At 31.7% G+C, this 24380-nt stretch overlaps 1 non-coding gene across 1 annotated transcript; it reads right to left on the bottom strand.

Moving 5' to 3' along the window:
* Nucleotides 1–23890: 23890 nt before the first annotated feature.
* Nucleotides 23891–24009, bottom strand: LOC123655440. Its single transcript, XR_006743401.1, has one exon. It is a non-coding gene; the product is annotated as a 5S ribosomal RNA (ribosomal RNA).
* Between the last annotated feature and the right edge of the window lie 371 nt (nt 24010–24380).

The following is a 24380-nucleotide window of genomic DNA, read 5'->3' as shown; positions in this document are numbered from 1 at the left end:
TTTAAAGTTCTGAAAACTAAATGCAACGAATGGAAAGCAATGTGCGATCGTATTTAGCTTTATAGCGACGTATTTAGCTCAAGTAAGTTTAAGTTCTTTAAGATTTTATCTTAGTTGTTCGTAGAGAATGAAGGGATTTTGTTTATTAATATTTATTGAGAATAACCACTTATAAATACTCATGCATAATTGATTATAGTCGTGAATTTTGTAAGGATACTTGGATAAACTGATATTTGTCGTCTTCCATATAAAAATTATAATTTAAACTTTCTAAAGTTTTTGTACTCAGCGTAATACATACCAGCATAGAAGATATACAATGCCATGCAATTATTGACTAAAGCAGACTAACTAGCGATTAAAAAAATGACTCCGTATTGAAGCAATTGAAGAGCAAATCAAACTTGAATTTTAAGCAAATCACAATGCCAGGCATTTGAAAATGGATAACATGGGTTGTCTGGAAGAAATGGCTAATTAGCCATAAGTCCGCCCATTGTACTTCACTGTCTGTAACTATCTTTATGCTTTGTTTGTAATATATTTGTGGTGTACAATAAAGTATAAAATAAATAAATAAAATAAATAACATGAGAAAATTCGACTAGAACCCCAAGGCCATGTCTACCTCATAAATATTGTTTTGCTGCGTTTAAAGCGCAACAAACGAAATGTGTCATCCCGGTATCAGAACAACACGGAAGCAAAATCATTCCGGCCCAGAATAAACAAAGATACAACTGGACGCGAGCATGCATTAATGGTTAGCGAGCAAAAATTCGATACTATGTGGTGACTAAACTGAACGAGTTAAAGTCATCCAAGCGCTTTGAGCATGTACATATAGATATTATCGGATCTCTACCGTTACCTAGTGCGTAACCATTATCGATCGCTGCACAAAATGACCCGAGGCTGTGCCTGTTTATGAAATCACCGCTAAAACATCGAGAGAACTTTCTATGATACTGGATTGTGAGCTTAAAAACAAATTAAAATCAAATCCACCAGCTTAAATCTTTACCTCTTGTACCATATAATCATATGTCACCAGATCAGAAAGAAGTAAGAAGCCCGTCGTGCGCCTCGCTGAGGGAGGAGTTATGTAGATTTCATACACTAGTGGGATTCAAGATGGCCACTATTCTCATTTGAAGTTAAAAACAATGACAAGATATTTTGGTGAAAATACAAGAATTAGATTTAATTTCAAAAATCATTCAACGTCGAGATTCATTTTTCTCCACTACACATAGAATCGCTACAAGTAATATTAATTTTTCTTCAAACGGTAGAAGAAAACTTGGTTAACAAAACTGACTTGATTGAATAGAAGGCTGATTAATTTAAAATTGTCACTGCCTTTCTAACGCTCACAATGGGTGTCAACGGAAAGATTAACTAAGCCGTTCTTAGGCAGTTGTTTCTAATTGAATCGCTTTATATAAATGACAGAAGTAAATCATTTGAATTGAAGTTAATTACTTTTTTTAGAATGTCTACGTAAACAAAACAGAGTCATCCTTTGTTGTATAAGGCTTTTAAATCTCCAAAACTAGATCAGTTTTACGTTCAAGAAGTTTTTTTAGAGAAGTTCGTCCTTGCAAATTTCCCATGTAATGAATGACAATTGAAACATTATTTAGTGCAGTAAGGAATATATTGTATGTTTATAAAAAATGTATTCCATATATTGAATTTGTACATGGTTCTTTTTTCATTATAAATGGTTTACAATTTCATGATTCGATATATAAAAAATATAAAATTTTTAGATCGAAGCTCTTTACATGACGTTGCAGAGGGGTACCGTAGCCGGCAAAAAACGTCCGTAATTTATTATTATATCATTCGATTATTATCATATATATTTTTTAATTATTGTAAACTAGCTGACCCAGCGAACTTTGTATCGCCTAACACAAACTTTATCGTATGGTATTAAAGTTCAAATTGACTTTTAAGTATTATCACAAATCTTTTGTAGGGAGTATAGAAAAGTGTTGTTTTTAGACTTTTTCAGGTAATTTAATTTTTTTTTTTTTAGAATTTTTCTCTTCGTAAGAACCATCCTCGTACTTCAAGGAATATTTTTAAAAAAGAATTAGCGAAATCGGTCCAACCGTTTTCGAGTTTTGCGCTTAGCAACACATTCAGCGACTCATTTTTATATTATAGATAAAACAAAAATGTTCAGATAATTTTGTAAAGTAGTTTTTTTATTAATAAAAAAATCATAATAAAAATGTATACCCGTATAATTATTATATTTATATCTCGAATAGAACTTGAAATTAATATTTTATAATAGGGAACTTCGTTCCTATCTGGTGTCTCACAACACCACACGGTTTTTCTCTTGACATGGTAACTTACGATAATATATGTGACCATCGAGCAGGAAATGTTGTTAAAATTCCGTTATTAACGGGAATTTTAGAATTTAGACTAGTTAATTCTTCATTCAAGTTACATTTGCTAAACTATCTCAGTGGAATAGTATTGTATCAGACTATTAACCTAACAATAATATTGTCAATTAAACATAGAATTTCGACACATAAACAAACAGAAATTTCAGATCCAATTCATAATTGGAAACAGTTTCAACCGAAATAACACACAAAATACGTTTACAGTTCTAAAACTGGTTCATATAGCGATACTGCAATCATGAGAATTTTAAGATACTCTTCACACTAAATACAAATTTGCGCTGTGTGATGCGGTAACAGCAAATGACAAAAGTTTTTAAAAACGACATTTTTGTAACACGATTTTATGACGAAATGAGGGTCTTTAAAGAAAAAGAGACTTAGATATTATCGGCATTTATCGGTAAGTTATTACTTTTTTATATAATATTATTATATAGGTAAAAGGCCCATTTATTGGCACTTTAAGTGGCTATCACACAAATACTTTTATTTTTGCTCATATACTTTAAATTTAAACAAAGAAGAGGGATTTAAACTCTTCTAATATCATTAAAGAACGTTTTTCAGTACACTTTATTTTAGATTAAGCATTTTGATTTAACATTTTTTTAAATTAAATGATGTTGAGTGGAAAGACCAGTCATTGGCATAGAGAATCCCTTTATTGGCAGTGAACATAACCTATTATTGGCTCACCTACATTTTACATTATGAATATAACATACCCAGGTAGATATGTGATATTAACTGACTTCCTTGTAATGGATTTTTTAATTTAGGCATTTACAGGTTACAGAAATAATATACTGGAAGAATATTAATTTTTTTTATTTATTTTTATCAAATAACATAGTTTAGGAACTTCTTTTAAGTTTCTTACTTAAATATTATAAAAAATTAAGCAAACATTAACAAAATGAAAATAAATAATAAAAGTATAAAAAGTAATTAACTGAGATCGTTTATACTAATCACCTAATTCAGTCAATATTTTTTCTATTTCAGCAGTGGTATATGTTCTATTACCAATACTCCCTTCTCTATGCTCTCTGTCTATATTAATTAACTCCTGATTATTTTCTTTATTTTCAACAATAGTATCTTCACTATCAAATTTATAAAATTTCTCAGAGAATAATATCTTTGATATTTCGTCTTTAGCTTTATTTTTGTTTTGTTTCTTTGACGCCGGTCGTTTCTCTTTTTCTATTTTCTTTCGTTCCCTTTCTTCTTTTCTCTTCTTGATCCCTTCTGCTTTTTCTTCTTTTATTCTGATTTTTTCACTTTCTTGTGCTTTCCACTGTGCCGAAGTTAGTACAAACGGGATTTTAACAGAGTTTTTAACTCCTTTTTTTATCGGTGTTTTAGGTAATATCAAAATATCGTTTAACTTAACGGGAGTAAGTTTTTTCATGGACATTGAAGCTGTGAGGGATGGATTACATTGAACTGAAATAATTTGTACTGATTGAGACTTTGGTTTTATATTCTGGTCTTCAGGTGGATTATGAATTTGAACACTGTGGTTTATTAATTCAAATTGAGGTTCTTGTGATAAATCTTCAATTGTCTTGTTCCCTTCATCTGAGCACTCTACAACTTTTTCGAAATCAATTTCTTCTGAAATAGAGACTAACTTACTAAAGTCATCATTTTTATTTATGATTGCTAGATTTTGTTGTTGAGACATGATGTTTTGTGAATTTAATGGCGTGCCGAAGAAATGCCAGATTCTCTTTAACAACTCAATGGACTCTTCTGAAGTTATCTCTCCTTTTTCTATGCAATCAACCTTATTTTTGCCTACTAATTTGACAAATTCGTCTTTAGAGAGTAATTTCGCGCTATCTTGATTGGTGTGAGGTGATTTGGTTGTTGTTGCGCCAGGTTTCTTAGTTCCGAGACATTTACTGTAATCTACTGCTTCTGCGTTCCATGGACAAATCCCTGTTGCTCTAAACCCATTGATTATAATTTGCGGCTTTATGCTTTTTTCTATTGTGGCTTTAAGCAATGGCACAAATTGAGTCTTAGTGAGTGCCTGAGACGGATTTGTTCTACGCCATTCCAAGACGGTTTTTTGCCATTCTGTTTTTAGAGGCTTGAATGCGGCAACGTCAGCAGGCTGTAGAAGCCTTGTACAGTTTGGATAAAGTGCAATCAAAACAATTTGCAAGTTAGAACAAAGTTCACTCACAGCATAAGTAAGGTGAGACTTGTGACCGTCTACAAAAAGTATGACAGGAAATATTATGCCTGTTTTGACCAAATGGGGATGTAAAACGTTCTTAATGTATTCGTAAAAAATATCTGAATTCATCCACCCATTCTCACTAAGACCCACGCCCCAATCTTCAGGAATTTTAGAAGTTATTTCTGCAGGTAATCTTTTATTAGGAAAAATGACCATCGGTGGAGTAAGATTGCCATCTGCGCAAAAAGTAAACATAACAGTCAACGAAGTTTTGGCCTGGGCGTGAGCAACTTCATACACGTTTCTTTCTCCTTTTGAACTCAAAACGACACCTGTTTTAGGGCACAAAACAAAATTTGTTTCGTCTCCATTAAATACTCGTCTTGGGTCAGAGAGTATGTGAAATAAATTATTTTCATCAAAGTAGTCTTTGATTTGCCTAAACCAACCTCTAACATCATTTTCTGACACTATAGAGCTGGCAGCTGTAATTGCTTCAGGTGTACGAAAAGCAAGCGTAGGATGTCTGGCTAAAAATAATTTAAACCATTTCTCACCATTCTTAAAAGAAGACGCCCGATTAGATTTTTTTAGAAACTCCGAAACACTTTTTATCAAATCTTCTTTTCTTTTTGGGAAGCCTTTTCGGCTACTGAGTTTGATCCAATTAACTAAAGCCTCTTCTTCTTCGTTATTTAAAATTGTGGGAGGGCCTGGTTTAGAGCCATGCTCTGGATTTTTTAATCGGAATTGTATGGTCGAACGCGGCACTTGGAAGGTTTTAGCAGCAAGTTTTTTACTCATGCCCTTACTTACTGCTACAAGGGCTTTTTGCAAATTTTCTGTTGAATAAACTTTCCGCTTTACCTTATCAATCTTTTTATCATTAATGTTTTTTTTACGAGGCTTCATTTTGAAGATCACTGGAAATAATTATTAAAAATTATTATTGGCACCTCGAATACTAATTATTGACAGTGCTGCTAATAAATGGTTTTTCATACAATTGGCAGTGTGCCAAAATTTGGAAAAAGGTTTTCTTAACTTACGATATGCATTTATTTGAAATCTGAATCGAAAAATAATGGATATAAAGCATATTTCGTCTTAAAAGTAAATTTATCATAAAATACCTAATATTGACATATGTGCCAATAAAAAGGTTTGATTCATATTATGTGTACCAAATGTTGGCACCGCAAAAAAGTATAGTAACTAGACCTAAATATTAAAAATCAAGATTGGAAATGAAAGATAAACAACTAAATAATTGAATTAAACAGCATCTGTAACCAAAACTCAAAAGATTTACAAATATTATTGAGATTAGTGAACCTCTTACCTTAGCAAAAATGTTAGAATTTTGATATTTCTTTTATTGCGTTCCGTACACGACCAAGACGTTTTTATTGCAGCGCCATTTTTAAAAAGGTATAGTTTTTGTGTTGCCAGTAGTATAGAAGGTTAAACCTACTATTATTAGCCAAAATAAATACTGTCTTTTAGAAACTGGTAACTTTATTATTGATAAATAACTGCAGCATGCCAATAAATTGGTGGAGTGCCAACAAAAGGTAGCCTTACCCTAGTACATTTTATTATAGTATTATATTATTAATTATCATATTTTATTTTATTTTTTTTTTTTTTTTATTTAATTATATATAATATTTTTATATATTTGAATTTCTCTGCACATTTACTTGTACTTTAAAACGTAAAATAATATAAATGGCCACTATAGATGTAGATTATTCTGATGAGGAGTTTTGTTCTGTTTCTACCTTAAGCAGCGACGACAGTTATCATAGTGCAGTATCGCCTTCCTTAAATGATGTCATCTCAGAACATCTTTCTGATGATATAAAAAAATTTAACGTCATTCATATAAATGCACAAAGTATTCCGGCACACTATCCAGACATCCTCGCGTCGTTTACTTCAAATAGCATACATGCTATACTTGTTTCTGAAACCTGGCTGAAACCTTGTTTACCTTCAACTAGCTATTCCTTGCCCGGATTTCATCTAATTCGAAATGATCGCACCAACAGGGGTGGAGGGGGGGTGGCAATTTATTTGAAGTCCAACTTTCCTTTTTCTATAATAAGCTTGTCACCACAGCCCCCACCAATTGATGCTGCTGAGCACATCTTGATAGAGGTTGAGTTGGCTCACACAAAAATGTTATTAGGTGTATTCTATAGCCCATCACTTAATGTAGACTACTTTACTTCTTTTGAACAGACTATAGTGACTTATACTCCCTCATATTGTCATAATATAATTATGGGCGATTTTAACACATGTATGGTAAAGCGAGATAGAAGATCTGAAAGACTCAGTACCATCCTTGATTCGTGCAATATGCAGCTGTTGCCACTTAAACCCACACACTATTTTCCCGGTTGTGTGCCTTCACTTTTAGATCTGATCATGGTTTCTGCTCCAGAATTTGTTTTCAAATTTGGACAGTGTCCCGCGGAGGGTTTCTCGTACCATGATTTGATATACCTATCTTATAATTTACGTCCTCCTAAACAAAAGGCAAGAGTATTGATGCAGCGGAATTTTGGTAGAATGAATTCAGATAGTTTACTATTAGACGCACGTGAACTGAACTGGTCTATAATTTATAGCGAAACGGATATCGACAAAAAAATAGAAATATTTAATAGCCTACTAGCTAATTTATATGACAAACATGCCCCAGTAAGACCTGTTAAAATTAAGCATCTTCCTGCACCTTGGATGACCAACGAGTTAAAGTTGTTGATAGCCAAAAAGCACAGGGCTAGGGCAAAGTATAGGAAGTCCAATTCTGATGAGCATCGTGAGAGATACGTAAAAATACGCAATCGCTGTAATATGATGTGTAGGGATGCGCAAAGACGTCATATTCATAAATCGGTTGAGAACGGCAACCCAGCAAAAGTGTGGAAGTTTCTTAAATCACTTGGAGTTGGTAAGCAAACAAGTAATTATCACTCAGATATTTCTTCAGACGAACTAAACCGACATTTTGCTTCACCTGATTCAGACTTTGACGCCAATACAAAGGCTTGCACACTACGCCATCTTTCCCAGCTACCAGCTCCTAATCATCCTCCGTTCTTTTTTAGTCAAATTACTGAATGTGATGTTAAGAAGAACATATTATCCATATCGTCTGATGCCGTTGGTTGCGATAACGTTAGTCGTAAGATGCTGGTACCTATCCTTGATGTAATTCTCCCTGTTCTCACGCATATTTTTAACAGTTCTATTGATTCTGGCATTTTTCCCATTACTTGGAAGGATGCTTACGTTATTCCTTTACCCAAAAAATCTAATCCTTCTACTGTTACTGACTTTCGACCAATTTCTATCCTTCCTTTTCTTTCCAAAGTCTTCGAACGCATAGTCCACTTTCAACTTACTTTGTATATGACGAAAAATAATCTTCTTAATCCACTTCAATCAGGGTTTAGAATAGGACACAGCACGACTACTGCTCTTGTCAAAGTCACCGAGGACATCAGATATGGCATGGATAACAAAAAGCTTACTGTTCTGACTTTATTAGACTTCAGTAATGCTTTTAATACGGTAGATCATGACGTACTTCTTAGTACCATGTGTTCACTTAACATATCTCCATCAGTGATTGACTGGTTTCGTAGTTATCTACAGAGGCGCCGGCAGAGAGTAAAGATGGCAATAGATCTTTCCTCTTGGTCTAATTTACCTGCCGGTGTGCCTCAAGGTGGCGTCTTATCACCTCTTCTATTTGCCATTTTCATTAACAACATCACGAATAACATTTCTTCTCTCTACCATTTGTATGCAGATGATTTGCAGATCTATGCTCAGTCTGACCTCGAAAACTTGCCTGGGGCTATTACTATAATTAATAAAGATCTTGCTGCTGTAGCTGAATGGAGTCGCTGTTATGGTCTTAAATTAAATCCAGTGAAATCGCAAGTTATAGTATTGGGTAGTCGGGCTTTTATTTCGAGGATTGACTGGGCTTCTTTACCTCCGGTGCTCATCAATAACACTTCCATACCATATAGTAAGTGCGTTAAAAATCTTGGCGTTTACATGGACGAGAATATGAACTGGACAACGCAGATTAAAGAAGTGAGTAGAAAAATGTTTTCAACTTGGAATTCGTTAAGACGCTTACAATACATGCTACCGACTTCTACTAAAATTGCACTCGCGGAATCTCTTTTCCTGTCTTATCTCGACTATGCCGATGCGTGCTATCCTGACCTTACTGAACAACAACTGACAAAACTTGAGAGGCTCCAAAATTTAGCTATTAGATTCGTATTTTCTTTGCGAAAATACGATCACATATCCGATTTTCGTAAAAAGCTCAAGTGGTTGCCAATCCGCTTTCGCCGGAATACTAGAATGCTGGCGCTGCTTTACTATGTGCTTAAAAGTCCCCGGGCCCCTGAGTATCTAAGAGAAAAGTTTGTAGTGCGTGAATCTGACAAGGCACTGCGCTCGAATGATACAACTACGCTGTATATTCCTATCCATCATACTGCTTTCTACAATTGCTCTTTTACAGTGCAGTCAATAGTTCTGTGGAATGCTTTGCCTAAAACTATTAGGGAGGCTAAAACTCTTACATCATTTAAGAAGCTACTAAAAGATTTTTACCTAAATTGTTAGTGAAAAGCTGGTCTGTGTTAGTAAGTTTACTCGTAGTTATTCGTAAATGTGCTGTCGATAATTATTCAATATTATATTTATGATTAACTATTATCTACTTCATAATTAATGTAATAGGTATGTATTTATTTGTGTATATATTTTACGATAAAGCATAATGTAATGGGTATGTATTTATTTGTGTATTTAACTGTTTATATATTTATAATATATACTATTTATTTATATATTATATTTATAATGTAATGGGTATGTATTTATTTGTGTATTTAATTCTTTATATGTTTATAATATATACTATATATATATATATATATATATATATATAATTGTATTATTATTAGAATGTAGGATCTACTTTGTTTTTAATTTTTTGTTTTGCCTTTTGATAACCCTACTCTTTTTATTTTAAAATCTCCTCTACCCCAAGGTTGTCTGGAAGAAATCGCTTACCTAGCGATAAGACCGCCTTTGTGCATAGTATTGTTTTGCAAATTTTATTTTTAAAGATGTATGTTATGTAATATGCACAATAAAGTATATTTCTTCTTTTCTTCTTCTTCTTTTTTCTCAGTCCCAGCTTGCTTCTTTTCTCACTCTGATTCACTCACTCACTCACTTCAGCCGATGGCTTGAACTCATGTTTGTTGCCCATAGTCACCACACTGGGCAGGCGGGTAGGTGACCACAGGCTAGCTTTGTCGCACCGAAGACGCTGCTGTTCGTCTTCGGCCTGTGTATTTCAAAACCAGCAGTTGGATGTTTATCCCGCCGTTGGTCGGCTTTTTTAAGTTCCAAGGTGGTAGTGGAACTGTGTTATCCCTTAGTCGCCTCTTACGACACCCACGGGAAGAGAGGGGTCGGCTATATTTTTTATTTCTGAAGCCACACAGCTTGCTTCTTTTGTAAATCATTTTAATTCATTATTTTAAAAAGTAAACTTAAATTTACTTCTTAAATTATTTGGCGTAATACTTTCAATCGATTCATATGGTAGATCATTTATTATTCGAGGCACTAAATAAGCAAGTAGTTCGCTCGCCATGCGTGTTGTGTACGCGCCTAATAGTCCATAACCAGTTTTTGCGACAGCACAGGTGTAAGTAGGGTGTTTCACATATTGAAAGAATTTTTGATTTAAATAATCAAGTGTATTTGTTATTGCCTCTGTACAACTATTAGATAAATTTATTTATTCAAATTTTATTGCAGTACATTCTTGAATTGTACAAAATTTGGGATTCGGAATTATAAGATCGTTTACGTATAAGTGTGAAATTTGAAAACTGAGCAAATTCCTATTTTGAAATAGTTGTAAAGAAGATAGTAAAATAAGTAACTATCATTAAATAAAATACAGAAGTGATATATATACATTTTACGGTACGGAATGATGCAATCAGAGAAGCCCGAGTTACATTTAATCGATTGAGCAAAGCGATAAACATTTTTGCGAAGTGCCGTTATATCTAACTGCGTTCTCCGTTTTCGTTGTGTAGAGTGCTTAATGTTTAGTGATCACGCTTTCCCGAGCGCGAAGATTATCCCGGACTATGGAATGGAACATCGCAATTTGTGTCCGTGAAGCGAGACAATTTAGAGTAGTCGTAATATTGCATACATCTTGTCACTAATGTGTTGATTCTATCGTGAGCTTTCAACTTTTTACTGTTCTTTCGAATAGTACTTTTATTATTATAATTCTTTAATGAAGATTATGAAACGAATTAAGACAAGCTTAGCATACTCTCTATAGATAATATGGTCGTATTGGTAAGTCCATTTGTGACCAAAGTAATAATTAATTTTGAAAATATTCATAAAAGATTGAACATTTTAGATTCATAAATTAGTCTGTCTCTTTGAGAATTTATCATGAAACTGGTAATTTTGAACATAACAGGCTCATACTAAGATTAGTATGAAAGATATTTAAAAAACAGCTGTGAGTAGTAAAAACTTGTGTAAGTTTTTTTTAATTTCGAAAAAAAAAGAATCAATATTAAACCAAAAAGAGCTTTGATCATCTGTTACGTTCACGTCATACATGCGGTCACGTCACAGGATTATATTGGTTCTGCTATAAATTTGAACTCGTCTACGAACAGAACACTCATTTGATACATATTTTCACTGTTTTTTAGTAGCAACTTTAAAAAATATATACGAGTATAAGTCGTAGTTTAACTAACATACTTAAAATAAGGAATGTAATTATGTGCTACATATACTTTAATATTTTATGCAGAATGGGCACAGGTGAAAGGCATTAAATTAAACCACTCTTAAGTATTATTTCTTTTCCATCTACCTACAAAAGTAGTGAAAAAGCAGTAGAAGTCGGGAAGCAGAAGTAGCAGTTCAGGAAGAAGATAAATTTATAACTGAACTTGTACTACTGCTTAAATATAATTTTAAGAATATAGCATCGTAATGGTACATGATTTTTTTTTAAATCTCTATCGCTTTTTTTACTCTGTACGATAAGATTCACTAACGAACTAATGAAAAATCTGTTAGAAATTAATATTAATAACAGATACAGTCTGTAATTAGAAAAGTACTAGTGAAGTAGTAGTGACATAAATACCACAAATTTTCGTTTTTAATTGAATGTGTAAGAATGTGTTCGATATTTGAATCATATTGTAATGAAATATTTCAGTACACGTTGAGTATATTGCATGTTCTAAATATGAATACTTTATTTCAAAATTTTAGAGAAAATATTTGAGTAAGTGAGTGACTATATAAGTCATACTAATTTTGAGTGCTTTTATTACTTTGGCCAGAATTTGTACCCAAAGTGTAGCATCAAATGTAAATGAGTCTCATACTACAAGTCTGTCATCTACTCGCATATAAATTAAAGTACTGAATGCGTCGCTAAACACAAAATTCGAAAACGGCTAGATGAATTCGCCTGGTTATACTTTTTTTTACTTTCTTTATATTTTTGTTTGACGATTATTGCAAATATTAGTATGGTGCTGTATTTAAAAAAAATAAGATCAGTGTTAGATTTCAACTATTCTAATTTATATAATTTTTGTATCATAAATGTTTGACAACTGTTCCTAAAAAAATACTTACTGCTATATTGTTACAGCTCATTAATGCCTTCTTTGTCTTTAAGAAAAAATATTGGGACATAAGAGTTCAAGAAACTTCAAGGTATATTGATGGGGATACCTACGTCAATTTATCATAATTTCGCTCGTGTGTGTCATAAACGTTTGACAGCTTACATTAGAAATATTATAAATTAAACTTTAGATATATTTATGTCTTAAAATTATCAGTAGAACATATACAAGAAAAAACTCACACACAATAATCGTAAAAACATTCAAATTTTTTTTTATAAAATAAAAAAAAGCCATTGCTGCCATTACTTAATTTGAAGACAAAAAGGTTACATATCACTCGACAAAAATTATTGTAATTTTACATTAATATGTTTGAAAAATAAATGAAATGTAATAATTTCAAGTTACAATATAAAATACGAACAATGTACAGTTTTCCTTACATTTCTCTTCACAACAGAGCTTGAAGAGAATTATTATGAAGTTTAAGAAAGAATTAAAACTTTATGAACCAGGATTTAATTTCGTGTCTTTTTGATAAAGTTTGACATATTGAGCTCCGTCGTCATTCCGTATAAAAATGTTTAGAAATGGATGTATTAATTTATGTGTTACTTTATTTCTCCCTAGCTTCTGCCCGCGACTTCGTCCGCGTGGATAGTTACTTTGGTCTAACCCTAACTTTAACCCGCACTTAAACCGTTTACTCCGCTCCTTTTGGTCATAGCGTGATGATAGCCTATAGCCTTCTTCGATAAATGGGCTATCTAAAACTGAAGAAATTTTCAAATCACACCAGTTAGCGTGTTCAAACAAACAAACTCTTTAGCTTTATAATAGTAGTATAGATTTTAAAATTACATTAAATAAAATTACAATACTAAAACTGCAAAGGCAGCTTGTGATAGCGAACAGATATTATGGTCGTAACACATAATAGTCAACTAGTTACACCTCGCGAGTTCACCGGCGATATTTTTTTACTGTGCTTAAAACAGTCTGTTTGTTATGCTAGATCTTCAAATATATATTTTAAGTTTAATGTTTCATCAAAAACACCAATTTTAATATAGATTAATTAAGTCACTTCAAATGCTTCTGGCGTAACTTAATTGTACTACTGGGTTTGTTCTCAACAATAACTGATATTATTCTATAATTATGACAAACGACTTCATTTGAATTTGTATAATTGAAAGTCATATAAATACGTCGCCAAATTAATAATTCGCGCTGTCTTTGTCGAATGTATTTCAAATTAATGAAATAATGATAACAATATTAGTAAACGGGTGTTGAAATCCTTACGGATTAATGTTCGGTGCATACCACGTAAACTACGTTTCACGATTTATAATTCCCTAATTGGTTTTATTATTTTTTAATATTTAATCGAAATCTGGGGAACTAATGCCAAAACACTATTAGACAAACTAAAAGTCCTACAAAATAAAATAATAAAAATGATATTCAATTTTAAATTTCGAACATCATCTAAAAAAATCTATCGCGAAACTAAATTAATGAGCATAAAACAGTTATATAATTACAGCACCTGCACTTTCATATGTAAAACTATGAATAAAAATGTCCATACCGAACTATAATTTAATAGCAGCAAAAAATTTGGGCGCCCTTGCACTCGACGCGCGAGTCTCTTTGTTTTGCTTAAAACTCGTACCAAGATCGGTCAAACCGCAATAACATATGACGGTGGTCTTTAATAACAACATACCCTCAGATATCAAAAATATTGACTCGTTCGATGTATTCAAAAAGCGAAAGATTTTTTCAAAAAGATTCTCATTATATTATTATAAAAATATCAGTCTAAGTATGTAGAATGGAATAATAGTGGTTTTCAAATCGTGGTGATGTTTTTTTTTTTTAACTGATCCGGGTTATCTTATTTGTTTGTGTTTAATAATTGGGTGTTATTTTCTCCATTGAAAATAAATAATCTTTATGAGAATAAATAATCTTTAAGCCTATAAATCAAATATTGAGCTAGATTATCTATGATTTTTTTTAATTGTTTGGAAATTTAAATAAATATGATACATATTGTTCGAAAACGTCTTAATATAGCGATCCATGGGAACTGGTTCCTGTAACAAGGCCAACGGTGTGAAAAAAAAATGTGTGTGTATTTATGTACGCACGTAAGAAGTTAAACTTCACTGGCTAGCTAACTTCATGTTGCTGGACTCTTCTTTGTTGACTAGCTAACTTCGGGTGAAGGTGTGCACGCGCATTCATTGGCTAGCTAACTTCTCCTTGCTGACTTCTACTTCTCTGGCTAGCCAACTTCATTTTTTTGTGACGGTGTGCGCGCACACCAAAAGAAGTATAACTTCAAAAAATGTGGTGAGTATAATTGTGCGAAACAACGAAGCAGCAGTAACGCTGAGAGTGACGCTTTGGAGCGCTTTTGGCGCTTTTAGCTGTATTTTAGAGTTCTATTGTTTGAATGAATTATAATTTGATTCGCTTAATTCCACATTTTAATTTTTATGTATCACGGAATTGTTCTTAAAAAGTAACTTCAGTTGCGTTTTGAAGCTGACATACACTCGTTTTTTTGCAGAAATATTAAGTGATTCGTAATAAATTAAGAACTTTAACAGTCCATCAGACAGGTTGGAGTTTCATTAAAAATATCGTTTTCCCACTGATCGTATAAATTCATTAAATATAGCGTTCTTCACAATCTGATTAGCGAAGTAAATGGCGAAAATAGCCTATTTTATATGAAGAAAATTTATAGTTAAAGTTTGTAAATCAGTACGTAGTACGTACAGTAAGTTTTTTATAACTATTGACTTATTTTGAAATTTATACTAACTTGTAATTACAAACTTTAGACTTAATTATGTCAAAGTTCTCTGGAAATTTAAAATTTTGGTGATAAAACTTGATTTCGTTGAGTTTTGTTGAAATAACACAAACTAGTACTAAGTGAGAACGTCGTAAAATGTGTAGTCATTTAGCAAATAAAATGACGCGCTCCAACTTAGTACGTACACTTTTGAAACTAGAATGTATTAATAAAAGAAAAAAGCAAATACGCTTGATGTTTCATAAGTAAAAAGAGGCTGCAAAGTGAGAACTCATTGCTTTGTATGCGTTTATCTCAGGAGGTACAATGTTCAGGCCACTGGGTCAATCACGGGATGCCGGCTTAGGTTGAAGTGATATCACTACGTAACGAACATTTTGAAGTTTGAACTATTTATATTGACATTGTGTGTGATGTGAGCGTAAAAAGAGCGTGCTTATATACAGCCAGCTATATTCTGGACATCCCCAACGTATACTGTGGCTTACGCGTTATACTTTACTTAGGCTTCTCCTTTGGTTCTTCCACCATCCAGACAGGAGAGCCAGAAGGATATACACACAGATTAAAAATTAAAAAAAAAACTGTACAAATACAAGCGTCTATTGTAAGTGGGAATCCAACCTTCTATCACACTGGTTTTTCAAGCAACTGCACTCACGACTACACTAAAACATATGGGTTGATATTTGAATTGTGTATCAAGGTGACATATTTTATAAACTATTTATATTTAAAAAAAAGTGGAAAACTGAAAACGTAAAAGTTAATGCTTGTACTTAAGAATGTAATCTTCACGGATGCCGGAACTTTTGGGAACATAAAGAAGGTGAGAGTACCGAAAAAATGTTGGTAATAAACCTTTACACGAACTGACCAAAATTTTGTATAAGATTTCGTGAAGGTAAGTCTAGACTAATATAATTAAATATGATAGTTCTATTTAGTGTCTGTAAAATTTTTATGTCTTACTGGTGTATGATATTTTTGTAGCTTGTATTTTTGTAGCTGGGGAACGCTTTTATGCAGTCCATCGCGAGGCGGAGACAGGTAGGCAGGTAGGACTAACTGAAGTGGAAAGAAAACGTGCCATAATACCTACTAAAACTCAGCGTTTCCGAAAACGCTGGAGCGGTCAATTTTTGATATGATATTCAAAAATGTTCAGTTCGAAGAAGTCGGTCGAAGAAGTCGACACAGGATCACTTATGTTTGCAACAGTGATGCCCTGATGGGTCGCCTTTGTGGGCTGCCTTTACCTAAATTACTATCAATTATCTTCTATTATCCCAGTGGCGAGTGGGAGGATCGGTTCCCTCTGCTATTCTATTACGAAGGTTGAAAAAGTTAGGCTAGCTAGGATCTAATTTTAGATTAATTTCAGAGTTTAAGCATGATATTATAGTTGTCCGTATATGGAATCGCTAAGTGTAATTGACTCTTGAATTAAGCAATAGGATTATATAATTAATCGATTTTGTACGTAAATTTTTTTTTATTAATGTTTATTCAATTAATGCACTCGTAAGTATTCGCGATAGTCATTAAAAAAATAACTTTTGCATGTTAATTAACTGCTGCGTTGACTAAAGAGTTTAAATCATCAATTAAAAGTTTTGATGAATGTTTATTTTTCAAAATGAAAATTAAAATTGCATTCAGTATTGTAATTTTTTTTTGAAAAAAGGAGATTAATTACTCTTTGACGTGTTTATTTTTTAGACGCATATATGATACAAAACATGAATAAGGTATTAATTAGCTAATGCATACATGCATTTTAATCTTCATGCGTTTTTATAGTTAACATATTTTATAATGAAACTTTTTTTTTATGAAACAATTTGTGTAATTCCGCTGTACATATTTATATTTTAATATGAAATGTGACTGTAAATAATTTACAGAAAATATTAAATAGAATCTAGGTCAAATTGTAGTCAAAGCTACTTTTTATACGAATTTAATTTTGTAGTATTTATATAATATATTCTAATTTATTTATTTGGTGAAGAATTATCTTATACATATATTATTTAATATCTTATCTATTTTTAATGATTTTAGTATTAGCTAGTCGTGACAATGAAGTTATTTCCAGACTTCTTAGATGTGTCACATTCACTCACACACACACATAACGTTGATTTAACACGAAAGCAAGAATACGATTTTCTCATTCATGATATTAATATAAAACCGATTTCACAACGCTACGTCTAATAATAATAATTTTTTAAACAAAATTATACGTAAACAAATAAAAAACGTCGGTCTTCATTTAAAAAGTTTACTTAACGTTAAGGTTTTTCTTTCGATCCCGTTTAAATATATCGCATTTCATTTAATTTAACGATATCAAGTTACTTCAAGAAACTTTTAGTTGAGAACTTTATGTATAATATGGTTTAAATATTAAGAAAAGAGTCGTTCAAGTTATACAAGTATTCCCCTAATTTATTGTCCAATACATAACAAATACATTATACTTAGCAATTCAAGTACCACGAAAACCTCGCGGGTTTATCTGGGTACAGAGAGTCACTCAGTTAATTCAGTTTGTTTTTGTAAAAAATATTCTTTTTTTAAACGTTATTTAATTTTCGTGGTACTTTTATACATTTTTTTGCAGTTATCAGTCGTCAGTCCTCTTTCTTTACTTATTTTTAGTTTTTGGTAAGTGGTATTTTTTAATCAAGTTGACGTAAGCCTCTAAGTTTTTCATTTACCAAGGTTGTATTATTAATTTGGGTTCGAATAGAAAATTTTATTTTATCATATATATTCATAACATTACAATGCCAAAAGAGCTGATTATAGTTGTTCTTATAATTATTAAGTATGCGTTTAGGTACAATTGTTTTTAATAATCTTAACTATAAATTGTAAATATTTTCCAAGTTTGATCTGTAGGATCTGCCGTAACTTTTAACACCATAATCGATAACCGAGTCAGCCAAGGCCACGTATAATTATATTTCGAAATTTAAAAATATTATTAATATTTATAATTCACAGCTTAAGAATTAAATATTTTCAGATATTTGGCAATATAAATCATCCGCGGGTGGGCAGTATATCCTCGTTGAACTGCTATCGATTCTCTGGGCAAAAATGCACCAACCTATTCTTTCATTCTCATTTATCACAAAATTTTATACATAAATTATTTATTTATTTTAATTATTGGATAGAAACTTTAGTATATCTGACACTTTGTATCATAGATGTAAAATTTTCACAAATTGCAAGTTAAGCTCCTCCCTCTATGTATAAGTTAAATCAGATATTATTTGAATAAAAATAAAAATGAAAATGATAAGAACAATCCCTACTCATATTATATGTGAATGTAAGTTTGTTTGTTACGCTTTCATGCGAAAACTACTCAATCGATCATCATGAAATTTTGTACACATATTCTTGGAGGTGTTAGAAGTAACGTATAATTCTATGGATACTTTTATTAAAAAAATCAATGCGAGCGAAGCCGCGGGTAAAAGCTAATAACGAGATAAATGTACAAAAGGCGGTCCCACTGTTAAAAGCGATCTCTTCCAGACAACATTTAGACAAAGAATGTGGATTTCTTTAAAGCAGAAAGAAGGTGTACACATGAAAATTAGTAAACTTGCCTATGCCCAGTAGTGAGATGTTATTGGCTGAATCGATATGTAACAAAATATTTAAAACTAGATGACCCGGTGAACTTCATCACCTACGTATATTTGTGAAAAATATAGACAAAACACTTTCTGAACGTACCGATAAACCTTCCCTGACAACATTCAAACAAACATCATTTCAACAAACATTTCAAGATCAAAATTAGCCAAACCGGCTCAGCTATTCCCAAGTTTTAACGAGGCTAATGAACTACAATTGATTTTTATATATAAGGAACATCAATTGACTTTTATATCAGCAGTATACCGGAAATGAATTAACTTTAATTTTATTATAGTAATCAACATATTCCTATTTCAATACAAAGTTTTGTACCATTAGCTAATAGGTATAGAAACTTTAACCAACATTTGTCGCTTCAAATGAATATTGGCTGTTCATATCGCTGTAATACAATAACACTTGCTACGGTAATTAAAGCATTACGCAGCGTTTCCCTTTATTAGCCAACCACTGCACGATCTCGATTCGTGTAACATGATAGTAATACATAGAATGAAATAGGAATAGAGCAATTGTCTATTTGTGTGATATTATGGTTTTTTTTTTGTATATTGAATTTATTCCAGACAGATTTAAAGTTACTCTTAATTGAATGTGAATTTAGGGTTTCTGAATCATGAAGATACTACGTAAGGTTGCCGATGTAGGCTGGAGGAGGATTCCAGAAAACCGGGATATCTGGCGCGAACTTGCGGAGGCCTATGTCCAGAAGTGGACTACAATAGGCTGAACTGACTGACTGATTGGCATATTAATAAATATTATATGGTTATAATTTTTTATTTATTTAATGATCTCTAGGTTTTCATTCGCAGTCTCTTACTGGTCGACTTCACAAATCAACTTTGGCAACTGTGTTGAGGAAGGAAGACTTAAAAGAGTTGAAGGAGTTTTTACATTAGGACCAATAACTTTAAAAATAATCGATAGTATGTAACGCGTCATATACTATATGAAACATATAATATATGTTTTAATGGTATAAACTATAAAAAAAGAACAACACATTTAAAATGTATACGCAAAGATATTTTAATTAATTGGACAAATAATAATGCAACAGTTCCAAGTGGAGTGTGATTTGGTTAAAAGTTAATATTACTATTGCATTTACCGTTGAAGTTATGTAAATTGAAGACTGTTCACATTACGGCCACCGTTAACATAGTAATGTAAAATAAAATTTGTCATATGGTGGTTTAAAAACATGTGCCTTATCTTATTTTAACTAAACTATTATATTACCTTCGAATAATATTGTACATCATAAAGTCTGTCGTAAATAACTAAATATGTAAATTATTAAAACAATGCTTAGTAATAATAATAATAAATTATTATTATTATTATAAGAGAAAACATCTGGAATAGCAATTTAGTCTAGACATAATATAAATATATATAAAAACCCGTTCTAGCTAAAATAATATGTACAGAGTTCTACGAATATTTAATAAAATTTCTTTTCAAATCACTGAATGAAATAAACGTCTGTAGATACGCATTATTATATTCCGTAGTGAAATGAAAAATTGCTAAATATGTAATTATCTGTCCTTTGTTCTACGTAAAATAGTGGTTTTATTGGCTTCAAACGATATTATAATGGAATCATGCGAGGTGAATTGCTAGAGGTACTACAGTATCCAATAGATTGGCATTTCAATATCAAAATAAGCAAATGTCTTCAACAAACATATATCCGTTTCAAATGTAAGCAATGTAATGCATTTATTTTTAGTAACCGCTAATTGATATACATACATTCATATTTTTTAGAAATATATTTAAATACATGTTACATACAGATTTAGGGTTGGAATTAATCTTACAAACATGGTGTAGAAAATAGAATTCCTTCCAAAAAGTCATCACCATCATCATTCCAGCCTAGTGCAGTCCACTGCTGGACATAGGCCTCCACAAGTTCGCGCCAAAAATGCGTGAACTCATGTATGTTGCCCATAGTCACCGGGCTGGGCAGGCGGGTTGGTGACCGCAGGGCTGGCTTTGTCGTACCTAAGACGCTGCTGCCCGTCTTCGGCCTGTGTGTTTCAAAGCCAGCGGTTAGATGGTTATCCCGCCATCGGTTGGCTTCTTAAGTTCCAAGGTGGTAGTGGAATCTTGTTAGCCCTTAGTTGGCTCTTACGACACCTACGGGAAGAGAGGGCGTGGCTATATTCTTTGGTGCCGTAGCCACCAGCTTCTAAAAAGTGCCAATCAGTAATAAGCATTAATATAAACTAAAATTGAAAACTATCAAGTCGTCCATACCACTGGGTATTGTAACCAGAATAACTTCGTTTTCATTCAATAACACATTATTTTAATGGTAAAAATAAAAAATACAAAAAATAAATAAAACAAAAGCGATTGAAAAAAATCCCAAAACAAAATCAAAACAACCGCTTTGTGCAAAAGTAAAATATAAATCGCTCTAATTAAAATTTATTGCGAAAAACATTTTCTGCCGTCTGACCGTAGACAAAGAATTTCAGGCTCTACTTATAAAGTTTTGTTTTTGATTTCAATGATCCATTTCTACTTCATTTTCAATGCGCGGCTTTGAAGTGTCTTAAATATCGCGAGATCCATTTGAATTAATGTTTCATGAAATTTGATCTTTGGTTTAAGTTTGCAATAAATAAACAATTTGAATCGTTGCCACAGTAATCAGAGCAACTACTATCATGATTCAGGCGTCAGAATTCTCTGAGATTATAAAAAATATCTGTCGCATTCTTGGTGTTTTTGTAATGTAATATCAATAAAAAAAATTAATTTGAATAATTTTCAGTTTCTTCTTGAATTTTTAGTATTTTTGTTACATGTAGTTATTTTTATGATTTTATTAGATTTAGTCAGATACCTCATATATTGAGTACTTAAGGCAAAATTAAAATTTCCATTCATGTAAGTGGCTTCAAAACAATTTACAATTTATTTAAAAAAAAGTGTACAAAGGAACGTAACATAATAAACGCTAACGATGAAAATTCGCAGTACAAATAAGCCACACGACATAATAAAATTAATGGAATGCAGGAGAAGCTAAGAGTGGTAAAGAATAGCTTCCCTTTACGTATCTAACATTTTCCGTGATATAGTAAGAAAGAAGAAAAGTTCGTTATGATGAAACAACTTTTTCAGATTTCAAAGCGGTTTATTAACCCTGTCCTCCCGTTTATCAACCAGTTTTCCTGTGACCATGGTTGCTGTAAAGTATCCGAAATGTCAGGCATCTAAAATACTAAATAAACCGCGATAAAAATCCCAAAAAATTTGTTTCATTATAATGAGTGAAATTCGCGTAAACAAGAAGAGTTCGATTAAGCGGAATAATCAAAAGTTACTGTCATTTAAAAAAAAACTCTTCCAGCGTTACTCTGATAACCTGTTCGTTAAAGAAAGTAAATGGCAAAAATATGTAGAAAACCAAGTCTCAGAGGAGTAGAGCTGTGTCAAAAACATCACTTATTCTTCGTCACATTCTGTTCCAGTTATAAAGAAGCTATCTTTGAAAATTGGGTTTTCAAATGCATTATTTCAGCTTTATTATTTTATTTATTATATTTGGATGTCAAATCAGATGTAAAATTTGTCTTTTTTATTTTGTTTTTTTATTGATTTCCTTTGATCCATTTGATTTTAATTTTATTTTTATTACAATAGTACTTGTTATAAAATGTTAATAATTCATAAATGTCTTAAGGTACAAATGAAGAAATAACTAATGATGCTACTTACACTTTATTATTTGTACAAATAGCTATTTTTTAATTCTTTAGTTATAAGGATTCTACATCTTCAAGAAATATAAATATTTATTTTATATTTTTCTTCTATTCTTACTTGTTTAGTATCAGAGAGTCAAAACATTTCAAAACAAGAATTTGGTAAAATATGTACAAATCAGAATATTTATTCTATTTTAGTGTTAGTGGTAAGTTTCTCATATATGCGAGTGCAAATCAGAAAGTTCACATTAAAATGTGAAACACTTTAAAAAATGGCCACAAAAGCTTTAAATGATCCATAACAAAATATCCGTAATACAAAACTGCTGTAGCTAAAATATCGTCGTGTTTTACAAAAATAATTTAAATTAAATGAAATAAAGACTGTTACGAAAAAAATTAATAACCGGAAAAATTAAATCATATTTCAAATCCAAATTAATTATTCAGTTATTATGACATTGTGTTTAACTTTAATTATGACTTGACTTCACAATTTTATTTATTGTCAAATTATTTTAGTAACAATTAAAAAGCGTTTGAATTTATTGTTTACGGGTAATAAAAATGCAAATTATACACAGTTTATTGTTAATTTCGTGACTTTATGAGAGTTATGATTTAAAGATTACAATGTTTACGGTGATTTTTTTGCATTTTTACTAATTTCAAAAACCATAACTTTGACACCATAATTAAAACGAGCCTATTATTAATCATAAATCATTTAAAACTCCTTACGCATATGTATTTAAATCAAAAACAACTTTAAAATATGTGCGTTAAATTTAGTATTAAAGATAATACTGTGCTACTTCTAAAAATTTGTATGCGAGATTTAAATGGTATATGAAATGGTATGGTTAATGGTAGGTTATATTCATTGTTACTTATACTTTTTTTCTTTATTTTTCTAAAAAATAAAGTAAAATTATTGTAATCACAACACAATCAAAAGATCCAAATCAAAAATTTCTTGACTCAAGTAGACTTCAAAACACTTGCGTCGTCATTCCGCAAATTAAAATGGTATTCGTTTATTATTAAATAAGTATAGTATATATGTGTAGCCACCTCTAATTTGAGATGTAGATTCTGCAGAGAAGACCGGCGTGAAACTCGGCAGTTACTCTTAAAAAAAATAAAAAAATTGCGTGCGTACAAAGTATACATGTCAAAAGTGAAACTTCTTTGGCAAAATAATTCAAAAAAAAAAACGAATTGAAAAAAAAAGCAAACGTCACGCGGTGTTCCCAGGTGGTCACCCATCCAAGTACTGACCGCGCCCGACGTTGCTTAACTTCGGTGATCGGACGAAAACCAGTGTATTCAACGTGGTATGGACGTTTAAAAATTCATGACACCGTCACGCGTTTGATTCGTAAAATTTTTAGCCCTCATGCGCCTAAAGAGGTTACACTTCGAAAAAACTGTCAATAATTTTAAAAGGCAATAAATATAAGGCAATAAGTAAAGGCAAATAAATACGCGACGCGAGTGTTCTAGTTATTTCACATTGCTCGAAAATTCTGTGTGATTCAATAAATAAACAGCACTGTCAGTAATTATGAATTTAAACGAAGTTTTTAAATGTGTTTATTTTAATTACTCATATTACAATTTAATGATAAGCCTTAAATGAACTTGTGTAACTAAATTATACACGTGAAATTTGACACGTGAGAAACGTATTTTCTTGCCAAATGTGTGTGAGAGGCGAAA

The sequence above is a fragment of the Melitaea cinxia genome, chromosome 7, assembly GCF_905220565.1.
Source record: "Melitaea cinxia chromosome 7, ilMelCinx1.1, whole genome shotgun sequence".
Lineage (NCBI taxonomy): Eukaryota > Metazoa > Arthropoda > Insecta > Lepidoptera > Nymphalidae > Melitaea > Melitaea cinxia.
This window is presented reverse-complemented; position numbering and strand designations above follow the sequence as displayed.